This window comes from Penaeus vannamei, chromosome 15, assembly GCF_042767895.1.
Source record: "Penaeus vannamei isolate JL-2024 chromosome 15, ASM4276789v1, whole genome shotgun sequence".
Classification (NCBI taxonomy): Eukaryota; Metazoa; Arthropoda; class Malacostraca; order Decapoda; family Penaeidae; genus Penaeus; species Penaeus vannamei.
The window spans coordinates 31522531-31535970 of record NC_091563.1 but is presented as its reverse complement, the minus strand read 5'-3'; positions in this window follow the sequence as shown (position 1 = coordinate 31535970).

Here is a 13440-nt window from a genome sequence, read left to right as displayed (position 1 = left end):
ATTTGCTTCCTTCTCCTCATTTCTCTCTCCGTCACTGTTATGATTTATAATTGATGATTTGCCAACATGCAATCCAATACAAAAGAAAAAAAATCCAATTCTTGTTCTCATCGGGAATCAAACCCGAGCTTTCCTGATTCAGAGTCAATAGTGTTGACGACTGCATCATGAGAACTTATTGTCAATTAAAAGGAAGCTATGTATATATGCAAAATAACCCCCCCCCCCCACCCTCTCTCTCTCTCTCGCTCTCTTTCTCACTCTCTCTCTCTCTCTCTCTCTCTCTCTCTCTCTCTCTCTCTCTCTCTCTCTCTCTCTCTCTCTCTCTCTCTCTCTGCCTATATATGTCTGTTCGTCTATCTGTCTGGCTTTATTTCTGCTACTGTCTCCTCTCTCTCTTTCTCTTTCTCTCTCCAATCTCTCTCTCTCTCTCTCTCTCTCTCTCTCTCTCTCTCTCCTTTCTCTCTCTCTCTCTCTCTCTCTGCTTGTATATGTCTATTCGTGTGTCTGGCTCTGTATGGCCTCACTTTCTCTCTCTCTTCTCCTCTCCTCTCTTTCTCTCTCTCACTCACTCTCTGTCTGTATATGTCTGGCTCTGTATGTCTACTCTCTCTCCCTCTATGTTTCTGCGACTGTTTCTCCTTCTCTCTCTTTCTTTCTTTCTTTCTTTCTCTCTCTCTCTCTCTCTCTCTCTCTCTCTCTCTCTCTCTCTCTCTCTCTCTCTCTGCCTATATATATCAGTTCGTCTCTCTGGCTCTGTTTGTCTTTTATCTCTCCCTCTCCCCTTATCTCTGCTACTGTCTTTGTCACTCTCTCTCTCTTTCTCTTTCCACAATAATCGGGTCAGACCTCGGGGAATTTTAACAAACTGGCCGATTATCTTTATTTCTTATCTCTACCATTGTGCATCACACACACTAAAATCATCACTACATTCATCTCATCACACTCAAAATAATGTATGCTTACTTATCCCTCTCTTTATCTTCCTCTCTGTCTCTGTTATGATTTATAATTGATGATATGCCTTCATACTATCAGATATATAGAAAAAAAATATTTATGTTGGTCTCATCGAACCCGAGCTCTCCTGATTTAGTCAGTCGTGTTGCCCACTACACCATGAGAACTTAATATTGTAGAGGAAGAGGTATTTAAATGTCTTTTTCTCTCTCTCTTTATCGCGCTCTCTCTCTGCCTATATATGTCTGTTCGTCTGTCTGGCTATGTATGTCTTCCCTCTCCCTCTCTATATTTCTACTACTGTCTCCTCCTCTCTCACTTTCTCTTTCTCTCTCCCCTCTCACTCACTCGCCTATCTCTCTCTCCTCTCTCCTCTCTCTCATCTCTCTGCCTATATGTCTCTTTGTCTGTCTGATTCTGTATGTCTTCTATTTCTTTCCCTCTCTCTCTTTCTCTTTCTCTCTCTCATTCTGTATGCTATTCTCTTTCAGTCTGACTTTTTCCTCACATCCCTTTTCTCTCTCCTTGCCATTGCTACTGTCTGTCTTTGTCTCCGTTCGTCTGACTAATCCCCCTCCATCCCCCCCCCCTCTCTCTCTCTCTCTCTCTCTCTCTCTCTCTCTCTCTCTCTCTCTCTCTCTCTCTCTCTCTCTCCCTCTCTCTATCTAATATGGAAGTCCTGCGTTGTAATATAATCCATTTTTTATACTTACCAAAGAGCGTTCAATAAAATAGCAATTTAAAAACAAGACATATGTTTTGAACTCAAGGCAAACTGTTATAGTTGTTATCGATAACTTTCTATAAATACATAGTATTGAAATTTACAGTAATTAGAGACTCAGTTAATTATATATTTCACGGTAATAGTCCTTTTGTAGAAATCCTAAGGAAGCTTTTTCTGACACGAGGAATACGATCGGGGGAATTTAAGGAGCAAGAATCACAGCTAACTATTTATAAGTATAAATTTATGTATATATATATATATATATATATATATATATATATATATATACATATATATATGTATATATATATATATATATATATATATATATATATATATATATATATATATATCACACCCTCAGTTCTGTGTGTTTGTCCTTCGAAGAAACTGCTTGCAGGAGTGGTGTTGAAAGGACCTCTTTAGATGCGACACTTTTTCTTGTTTCCTCTCCATCTGTCTGTTGATGAAAACCACTAATATTAAAGATAACAAATGGAAATATATTTATAGTGATGATGGTGAGCATAAAGTTGATGATATGCCTACATGATATCAAACATGAAATAAAAGAAAAGAAAAAAAAGAAAAAAATTCCTAGCTGTTGTCCTCATCGGGAATCGAACCCGAAATCTCTTGATTTAAGGTCAGTCATGTTAACCACTACACCACAAGGACTTGATAAATAACATCAAAGAATTTTATAGATAAAATAATGTCCCCCCTCCCCCCTCTCTCTCCCTCCCTCTCTCTTTCTCTCCCCCCTCTCTCTCTCTCTTCAGAAGAAGATAGATAAGATGAAGACGACGAAAAAGAGTGTCAGATAAACCCTACGGCTTTCCAACGTTATCTTTAAGACTATATAAGAACATTTTTTTTTTCGTCGACTGAATATATAACAATAATAATAGTAACAACCACGATATCCTACTTCGGCTACTACCTCTAATAATATTAATAACAAACAGAAAGATATCTACAGTGATGTTGATGAGCATAGAGATGATGATATGCCTATATGGCATCAAACATGAAATAAGAATAAAAGTTGTCATCTTGTCCTCATCGGTTTAGTTTAGTTTAGTCCTTTATTTACCACCCTGGCTAACTGCACAGGCGTGGGCAACCTGTAGTACATTTGATACATGGTCAAAGCATTATATAATAGTATTACAGTGTAAATCTAGATCATAAAATTATTACGGTCTAAAATATATTTAAAGGAAAAGAACGATCAGTAATTTATCTACTCATCTGTCAAGCCGGCATACGGCTTGGGCGTGGAAAGGCAATGTAACATTTGATATGTGGTCATGTGATTACTACATTCCAAATTTAGGATATAACATAATTATATCTTCCAAGACATCAGATGATATGAAGTAGTTACATAGTTCTCCACACCTCATGCTAGGTGGTCTGAAAGACTGTATTACATGGCACTCTGAGATATAATGTACAAGTGTTCGCTTATATTCTTCATTGCATAATTTACACTTCGTTTCTTCAACATTACAGGCTGTACTGACCTGCCAGTACAATCTATATCCCAGCCTGATTCTTGCGGTCACAATATCACACTGTCTTGTTCTTGTTTTGTATAAACCATAGATGAAAACATCTTGCATAAACCTGTCATAGTGCTTTATGTTACAGCTTTCAGGCCGTTGAGAATTAATCAAGTCAGACAAGTCCTCTTTGAAGGAAGTTTTAATTATGTGTGAAATCCTAGCAAGAGGTACTCCAAGATCTATATCCACACTTTGCTTGTCACATGCTGATTTTGCTAGGCGGTCAGCATGATCATGCCTGGGGATTCCAACATGCGATGGTATCCACACAAAACGTATATCATGGCCTCGTTCTTTTGCACGATACACATTTATCCTTATGTCATTTGCAATATTTCCTGCACCTTTGTCTAGTGTGTTCAATGCCTGGAGAGCACTCTGTGAGTCGCAGAAAATGACTCCTGAGCCTTGACTTAATAGAAATTCGGTGGCTATGAGCATTCCTGCCAACTCAGTTTGCATAGTGCTAGTCCAGTCATGAACCCGCCTACAATCCTGGTGCTGCAAAATATTGTTTTTATATACGACAAAAGCGCATCCTGCTCTACTCCCAGACTGCAAGGATCCATCAGTGTAGCATTCATACGCATTGGGCATAGTTTCAAGGTGCTCATTGATAATTGCTAAAGCATACTGCTTAAGTACAGCAGGGGGGACACTGTCTTTTTGGGGGGCAGTCGTATAAAATACACTTAGGTCCGACATTTTCCACGGTGGAGCAGAACGTCCATGTAGGGTCTTAGTTATGGATATGTTCAGCTGAGACAAGTGCTTACATGTTACTTGTTGCCATGGATTTGAATTTGAATCGATGTTGCCATTCAAAGTTAGCTCCACTATTCTATGTTTTAGTTGTCTTTGGAACTCTGTACAATAGAGGGGTTCTCTTATTGCTTTGACGCTAAATGTGGTGTTTATGTATAATATTCTTTCATAGACAGACGGCAAATTAAGTTCTGATCTCATATTCACAATCCTCGTTGTCTTAGGGGCACCGAGAATAAGCCTCATGGCCTCATTTTGTACAATTTCTAAACTAGCTAACTCTGATTCCTTGTATAATACTAGGTGCAATGCATGATAATCTATGACCGACCGTATGTATGACAGGTAAAAGAGTCTAGCAATATTGACATTAATACCATGGTCTTTGCCGACAAGTGTCCTAAGTGGCTTCAGCCGTTCCCACAGCCTTTTCTTCAGGTTTTGTATGAACTCTGCATCATTAACAGCCACCCTGAGATATTTGTATTTGTGACAGAGATCTAGCTCAACGTCATTGATGTGAAACCTTGGCAGAGGGATTGTTTTAGGGTTAAGTGCCTTGGTTTTTTCAGTCGATATTATCAAGCCACACTCTGTAGCCCTTGCTGAAAGCACATCAAGGATCTGTTGCATTCTCTCCTCGGATGATGATTTAATGCAAATATCATTGGCATAGCAAATAATGGAGTCACTGCCCTCAAGTGGTATATCGCCTAGTAATCTATGCATTAGGATGTTAAATAGCATGGGACTAAGTACGCCTCCCTGAGGTGTGCTGAGTTCAAACACATGTGCATGAGTACTCTTAACACCCCTGAAGAAAACCTGAGCCGATCAATTGGATAGATACATTTGAATCCATGTTAACAGTTTTCCCTGAATACCAAAGCTAGCTAGTTGCTCAAGGATCATTTCTCTGTTTGCAATATCAAAGGCAGATTGAAGATCAAGAAATACGGTTTGCATGCCTGGTATTGAGTTTGTTAAGTATTCTGCAAAACAATGCTGACTGCTACGTCCTGGGAGAAATCCATACAGTCTGGGGGATAACTTAGCATGTATACGGTACATGAGTCTGTTCAGAATTATTCTCTCAAGTACTTTGCACAGACAGGAGGTCAAGGAAATTGGTCTGTATTTGTCAGTGTTGGATTTGGGTATAGGGATGATTAAACTTTTAGTCCAGGAGCTTGGGAGGATTCCTTGTGATAGGCTGAGTCTATACAGGTGTAAGAGTGGGTTGCCTGGCACCTGCGCAATGAGGCGAAGAACACTGTAAGTAATGCCATCCTCGCCAGGGGCTGTTGCCTTGCCTTTCACAAGGGCATTTCTCAGTTCCCACTCGGTTATTTCGGCAAAGTCGGATGGGTCAATAGCAGCACAGGCTACTGCTATATTGAATTTCCTATCTATTTTTGACTTGTCGAGATGGTCTTTTATCCCTTGTGGAAGTGAGCTCAGCTGAGAGGTCCTCATCGGGAATTGAACCCGAGATTTCCTGATTTAGAATCAGTCGTGTTAACCACTACACCACAAGGACCTACTTTGTAAGAAAGAGATACTTATATATATAGAATAATCTCTCTCTTCAAAACTATTGACATCATTATCATTGTTGAAATTTTGCATTACCATCATTATTATGATCATCATTATTGTTCTTATTATCGTTATCATTATCATTTTTATCAGTACCATTGTTATCATATCATCCATGTTGATGTATGATTATATGTGTGCACGGATGTGTACATATCAATGCATAGTATATGAACCACACACACACACACAAACATATATGTGTGTGCTTGTGTATAAGGAAGAAAATCAGACACAAATTCCTTGATAAACCACCAGATACTCAGGGGATAAGACACAGACTTGAGACAGACAGACATTCCTCTCGACTTCACGTCACAAAAGGCAGGAGAGAAGGAGTATCTCACGCCCTCAGTTCTGTGTTTGTCCTTCGAAGAAACTGCTTGCAGGAGAGGTGTCGGTAGGACCTCTTTCGATGCGACGTTTTTTCTTGTTTTCTCTCTTTCTCTCTGTCTCTCTTCGGAAGGAGACAGATAAGATGAAGACGATGAACAAGAGTGACAGATAGATAAACCCTAAGGCTTTGGAGCGACATCTTTAAGGCTGTATAAGAACGCCAAAAATATTTTCTTAGTCGACTGAATATAAATATAAAGATAATTATAAATTGTGCGTTTATCATAGTTATTATTATCATTATTGTTATCATTATCATTATAAATATATCTATCATTATTATTATCAATACTATTATCAATATTATTATTAATATCATTGTTATCATTATCAATATTATCATTATTATAATTATTATCATTATTACTAATAGTATCATCATAATCATCATTACTTTCATTATTGTTATCTTTATCCTTATCATTATCACCATCATTATTATCACTATCACTAGTGTTATTTTGACTGTTATTATTGGTATTATTATTATCAATATTATCAATACTATCATCGACATCACCATTAATGTTATCATCATTATCATCATTTTAATTACTATTAGTGGTATCATTATCATTATCATTACTATTATTATGTCTATTGTTGTTGTTGCTGCTATTGGTATTATTATCATTGTTATCACTAATATCATCATTACTGATCCTTATTATTGTTATAATTATTGTTTGAAATTATAAGGATGAAGTTGATGATAATGATATCATCATTATCATTATTATTACCATTATCGTCGTTGTTGCTATTGTTATTGTTATAATTATCGTTATTATCATCATTGTTATTATTATCATTATCATGATTATTTTCTTATCATTACCATCGTTTTCACATCGCCCATGCTGATCTATGATAATATGTATGTACGGATGTGTATACATCAGTACATAGTATTTGCACACACACACACACACACACACACACACACACACACACAATTATATGTGTGTGTGTGTAGAAACAAGAAAATCAGACAAAGATTCTTTGATAAACCAACAGATACCCAGGGGATAAAACCCGGACTTGAGACAGACAGGCATTCCTCTCAAGTTCACATCACGAAAGGACGGAGAGAAATGTCACGCCCTCTGTATCTGGCCTTTTAAGGAACTATTTGCAGGAGAGGGACTGGAAGGACCTCTTTAGATGCGACACTTTTTCTTGCTTTCTCTCTTTGTCTGTTGGTGATGATGATTATAATAAAATTAACGATAATTATAGCAACAACCATGATATACTACTACAACTACTACCACTAATATTAATGATAACAATAATAAATATATGTACAATGATGATGGTGAGCATAAATTTAATGATATGCCTACATGACATCAAATATGAAATGAAATAAAACAAAACTTCAAGAGTTGTCCTCATCGGGAATCGCTACACCACAAGGACATAATAGACATGAAATGAAGATTTTTATATGTAAAATAATGTCCCCTACTACCACTCATAATAATGATAACAAACAGAAAGATATCTACAATGATGATGATGAGCATAAAGTTCAAACATGAAATAAAAATAACAGGAAAACTCTTCTTCCTCCTCCTCCTTCTCTATCTTTCTCTTCCTCTTCATGTTTTGCGTACGAGATAAAATGAAAACTACGTTTTAGTAAATCTAATTTTTATTTATTTTTTTTCTTTGTGTGTGTTTGTGTGTGTGTTTCCTGACGTGTTTCCATGGTAAATTTCTTGGACTCAAAAGAATTACACGAAAAGTTATGAGTGAGTTAACTATGAGATCAGCTGATTAGAGTATGAGAAAATAGAGTAGATGAAGAACAGTCGGAGAATGTGTAATAGTATTGAATAGCATCTTTGCTTTATGTAAATGGACAACATACCATATTAAAGTCATATTAATCAAACTTATTCACATCCGTAAAATCTACTTGATCAATCCATATCTCAATCGTTAAAAAATAAAGAAATAAATCCTGTAAATACCTTAAAGAAAAGAGACGAGATAACCTTAGAGCAAAAAACTCGGAAAACTGACTTAAATACTTACATGATCGCATTGAAAAAAAAATCAAAATGAAAAAAAAACCTTATAAATCGAAACCAAACGCACTTCATTTCAGCCAATATGTATAAGATATGGCGAAGAAGTTAAACCGAAAACTCAAGAGTGACGGAAAGACTTGAGAGCCGCAGAGTAATTGGAAAGCGGGATCAAGTGTGCAGTCCAAACAGGTAAATGCAGAGCGCCTCCTCTTGTCTGTTAATTTGTGCATTTCATATTTGGAAGACAATTTCGCAAATTACCATGGCTCGCCAGAAGGATAAAAGTGTGATTATTTGGTAGGTATGTTAATGCTGTTATGCCGATATCATTGATGTTAACATTATTAAATGTTGCCATTGCTATGACCCCCATTATCGTTATCTTCGTTTTATTACTAGTAGTATTATAATTATTACTATCATTATTATAGCTATTATTATCATTACTACTATTACTATTATCATTAATAGTTATAGTAGTAGCCATGAAGTTATGTTTTGGGTGGCGTTGGTTAGTTTGTTAGTTAGTTGGTTAGCAGGATAACTCAAAATAATATATTTTTATTTTTGTGACTTAATTTAGGGACCATAAAATGTTGGTGGCGATTAACATTGCGAGATATTATAATAATCATCATTATCATCATTATTGTTGTTCTTGTTTTTGTTATTTTTATTATTAGTACTATTACTACAACTATTATTATTGTTTTGTTGTCGTTGTATTGGTTGCTTTTACCAGCAATGTTATTATTATCAGTGATATTAGTTATTATCATTATTATTATTATCATTATTATCATTATTATTATTATCATCATTATTATTATTATCATCATCATTATTATTATCATTATCAACATTATTACCATTCTTGGTAGAAAAACCTACAATGCACAAATTAGATTTACTGAAATCAGTGAGATGGAAAATGTTGTCTCACGGATTTCAGTAAATCTTCTCTGTGCATTGTGGGTTTCCTACCATAGTATCAACATAGTATAGTGTTTTTTTCCATTTACTACCAATATTGTTATCATTTCTATTGATGTTTTTGTTATTATCAAAATAATGATAATTGTTCTTATTTTCATTATTATCATAACATTTTTATTATCATCACTGTCATATCATTATTATTATCATTATTATAATCATTATCATAACATTATTATTATCATTCTTATCATTATCAATATTATTATTGTTATTGTTATTATCATTATTACCATCATTATTATATATATATTTAATATTACTATTATTGTTATCACTGCTGTTGATACTATCATTTTTGCTCATACTATTATCATCATCATCACCATCATCATCATAGAGAGAGATGATGATGATGGTGATTATCATCATTATCAACAACATCATCAACATCATCATCATCGGTAGCAGAAGCATGAGCATCAGTATTTTATGAATTATAACAAGATTGCTACTACTACTAATAATAATAATAAGGGAGACATTTTGAAGTAAAATAGAAATTATGATAATATAACAATAATAACAATGATAATAATAATAATAACAACGATAATAATGATAATTGTTATAATGCGAATATCAGTGACAATAATGAGAACAACAATAATAATGATGATGATAAAGAAAATAATTATGACAATCATAATCATAAAGAATCATCTAAAACACAATCATGATGTATTCTCTACAAATTCTGGCAACTCATATATATATATATATATATATATATATATATATATATATATATATATATATATATATATGTATATATATATATATTTTCTTTTCTTTTCTTTCTTTCTTTCTTTTTTTCCTTTTTTTTCTAAATCTAAATCTGTAGGCTTTTGTCTGTCGCTCTTTTTCATCTTCATCTTATCTACCTCCTTCCGAAAACAGAAAGAAAGAAGAAGAAGAAGAAGAAGAGAGAGAGAGAGAGAGAGAGAGAGAGAGAGAGAGAGAGAGAGAGAGAGAGAGAGAGAGAGAGAGAGAGAGAGAGAGAGAGAGCGAGAGAGAAAGAGAGAGAGAGAGAGAGAAAGGGATAATTTTCTATAATAACTTTCTCCTTGAATATTACGTCCTAGTGGTGTAGTCGTCAACACGACTGACTCTGAATCAGGAGAGCTCGGGTTCGATTCCCGATGAGGACAAAGCCGGTTGATTTTTCTGTTTATTTTATTTTATGTTTGATATTATGTAGGCATCTCATCATTGTTATTATTATTGTTATTGCCATTATTATTCGTATCATCAATATTATTATCATGCTTGCTACATTGCCATATTTATCACTGTTATTATTATTATTGTTGTTATGATTTTCGTTGTTATCATTGTCCTTATTATCATTATTGTCTTCATCATTATTGATATTATTGTTACTATCATTATCCTTATCTTTATGATTATTATCATTATTATTATCATTATAATCATTAACATTGTTATAATTTTACTATTGTTGCTATCAGAGAGAGAGAGAGAGAGAGAGAGAGAGAGAGAGAGAGAGAGAGAGACAGACAGAGTGAGACAGAGAGAGAGAGAGAGAGAGAGAGAGGGAGATAGATAGATAGATAGATAGATAGAGAGAGAGAGAGAGAGAGAGAGAGAGAGAGAGAGAGAGAGAGAGAGAGAGCTCGGGTTCGATTCCCGATGAGAACAAACATCATACACTTTTGGTGTTTTTCTTTTATTTTTATTTTGAATTATTATTTTTATTATTATCAACATCATCATCATCATGGTTATTGTTATTGTTATTACAATTTCATCATAATCATCATCAAAAAGAATAATTATAACAATTTTGCTATTAGAAATACTAATAATAAGCGAGACATTTTTAAATAGAATAGAAATTATGATAAAATAACAATAACAACAAAAATGGTGATGATAATAGTAATAACAATAAAAATAATTCTTATTTAGAATAGCAATAATGATGATAAGAAAAATTATGATGATAAAAATAATGATAATGATGATGATGATAATGAAAATAACAATAATAGTCATGATCAAAAGGAATCAACATCTGAAACAATCTTTATGTGCTGCCCATATATTCTGTCGACTCATATGTTTTCTTGCGAACTTATATAATCTTAAAGTAATGATAATTTAAATGATAGTATTAATAACTTTTTTTGGTACTTAAGTAATCTTAAGTAATAACAATTTTAATGATTGTATTATTTTTTTTACGTATTTACATAGCCTTAAAGTAATAATAATTTTAATGGTAGTTTTTAAAGGAGACGATCCTAAGCAATATGGTGTTTGAACGTCTCTTATTCATCGTCTTATCATCTTATCTATCTTATCTATCTCCTTCCGAAGGCAGAGAAAGATGGAGGGAGGGAGAGAGAGAGAAAAAGGGAGGGAGAGAGAGATAGAGAAAGGGAAGGGAGGGAGGAGAGGGAAGGAGGGAAGGAGAGAGAGAGAGAAAGAAAGAGAGGGGGGGAGGGAGAGAGGGAAGGAGAGGGAAGGAGGGAGTTAGAGAGAGAGAAAGAGTGGGAGAGGGAGAGGGAGAAGGATAGAGCGAGTGAGATAGATAGATAGATAGAGAGAGAGAGAGTGGAAAAGGCAGAGGGATAGGGAGATAGATAGAGAGATAAAGAGAGAGAAAGAAGAGAGGGAGAGAAAGAGAGAGAGAGAGGGGGGGGATAGAGCGGAAGAGAGAAAGAGAGAGAGAGAGAGGGGGGGGGGGGATAGGGATAGTGAGAGAGAGAGAAAAAAAAGAAAGAGAGACTGAGAGAGAGAGATAGAGAAAGAGAGAGAGAGGGAAGGAGGGAGAAAGAAACAGAAAGAGGGTGGGAGAGGGAAAGGGAGAAGGATAGAGAGATTTAGATAAATAGATAGATAGAGAGAGAGATACAGAGGGGGGAAGGCAAAGGGATAGGGAGAAGGATAGAGAGATAAAGAGAAAGCAGAGAAAGAGAGAGAGTGAGAGAGAGTGTGAGAGATACATAGAAAGATAGAGGGAGAGAGAGAGATAGGGATAGAGAGAGAGAGAGAGAGAGAGAGAGAGAGAGAGAGAGAGAGAGAGAGAGAGAGAGAGGGGGGGGGGGAGAGAAAGAGAGAGACAGAGAGAAAGAAAGTGAAAGAGAGAGAGAGAGAAGGAGAGGGAGTGAAGGAGAGATTCTATTTATCCATTGGCAGGTGATACCCACTTATAAGATGTTTACAATCTATTATATTCTTGACGAGTGTATTTTTAAAGGTTTTTAGCCTAAATCCGTTTTTTGTCAATCTGTCTTCAAAATGCGCCAGGCTTTGGAAATCGTAAAGTATATTTATGAACAAAACCTGCAAGAGAAAATACACTGACAGACATTTTTAACAATACGAAAAGTAGTCTCGTTTTACATATTGACAAAGAATACAAAGTAGGTTTCGAAAAGAGATATGAGATAAAAGCTTTTCATTTCTTATTTCTTGGTATTTTGTTCTATTCCTGCAACTTGTGAAGACAGAGAGTTATGTTGCAGAAGGCTTTATTGAAGCAAAGCGCACGAAAAGCGGTTCTTGTTTTATTTTTGCTTCTGTACAAATGAATTTTTATTAATGCCTTTACGTATATCATTGTCGTTTGTTCTTGTTATTGTTTCGTTCTTGTCGGTGGTGTTAATATTGACTTTTTTACTATTACTATTATCATTATTATCATCCTATCTATCATTACCATTGTTCTTGTTATCGTTATTATTGTTTTTATCATGTCATTCCATTATCATTCATATCATTATCATAAGCATTATCATTATCGCTACCATTATCACCATCATCATTGTCATCATTATCATTATCTCTCCTTTTTATCTTTGCCATTATACACACTATCATCACCATTACTATCATTGCATCCGACTCACACCAGAAAAAGATTGATTTTCTTTTCAATTACATAAAAATATATATTATTCAAAAACTCGCGTGCGTGCGTGCGTGCGTGCGTGCGTGTCCGCGTGAATGCGTGTCCGCACATACATTTCCGTACACACCCGCGCACGACTGGCCCGAGACCGCAGGAGTGAATGGCCAATCAGCTCTGGACTGTAATCAAAGTTGACATTCTGAGTGGCTGGCGAGGCGTGTCAAGTACGTGGGGGAGAGAGGAAAAAGGGAGACAGAAGAGAGATTGTAAATAGAGAGAGGGAAAGAAAGAAGGGGAGAGGACGGGAGGGTGACAAGGAGAAAAGAGAGAGAAGGGGAGAGGAAGGGAGGATGAGAAGGAGAAGAGAGAGAGAAGGGGGGAGGAAGGGAGGATGGGAATGAGGTAAGAGTGAGAAGGGGAGAGGAAGGGGGGATGAGTGAAAGAGACAGAGAGAGGAAGTGAAGCGTAGCAGAGAAAGATAGAAAAAGAGAGAGAGAGGGG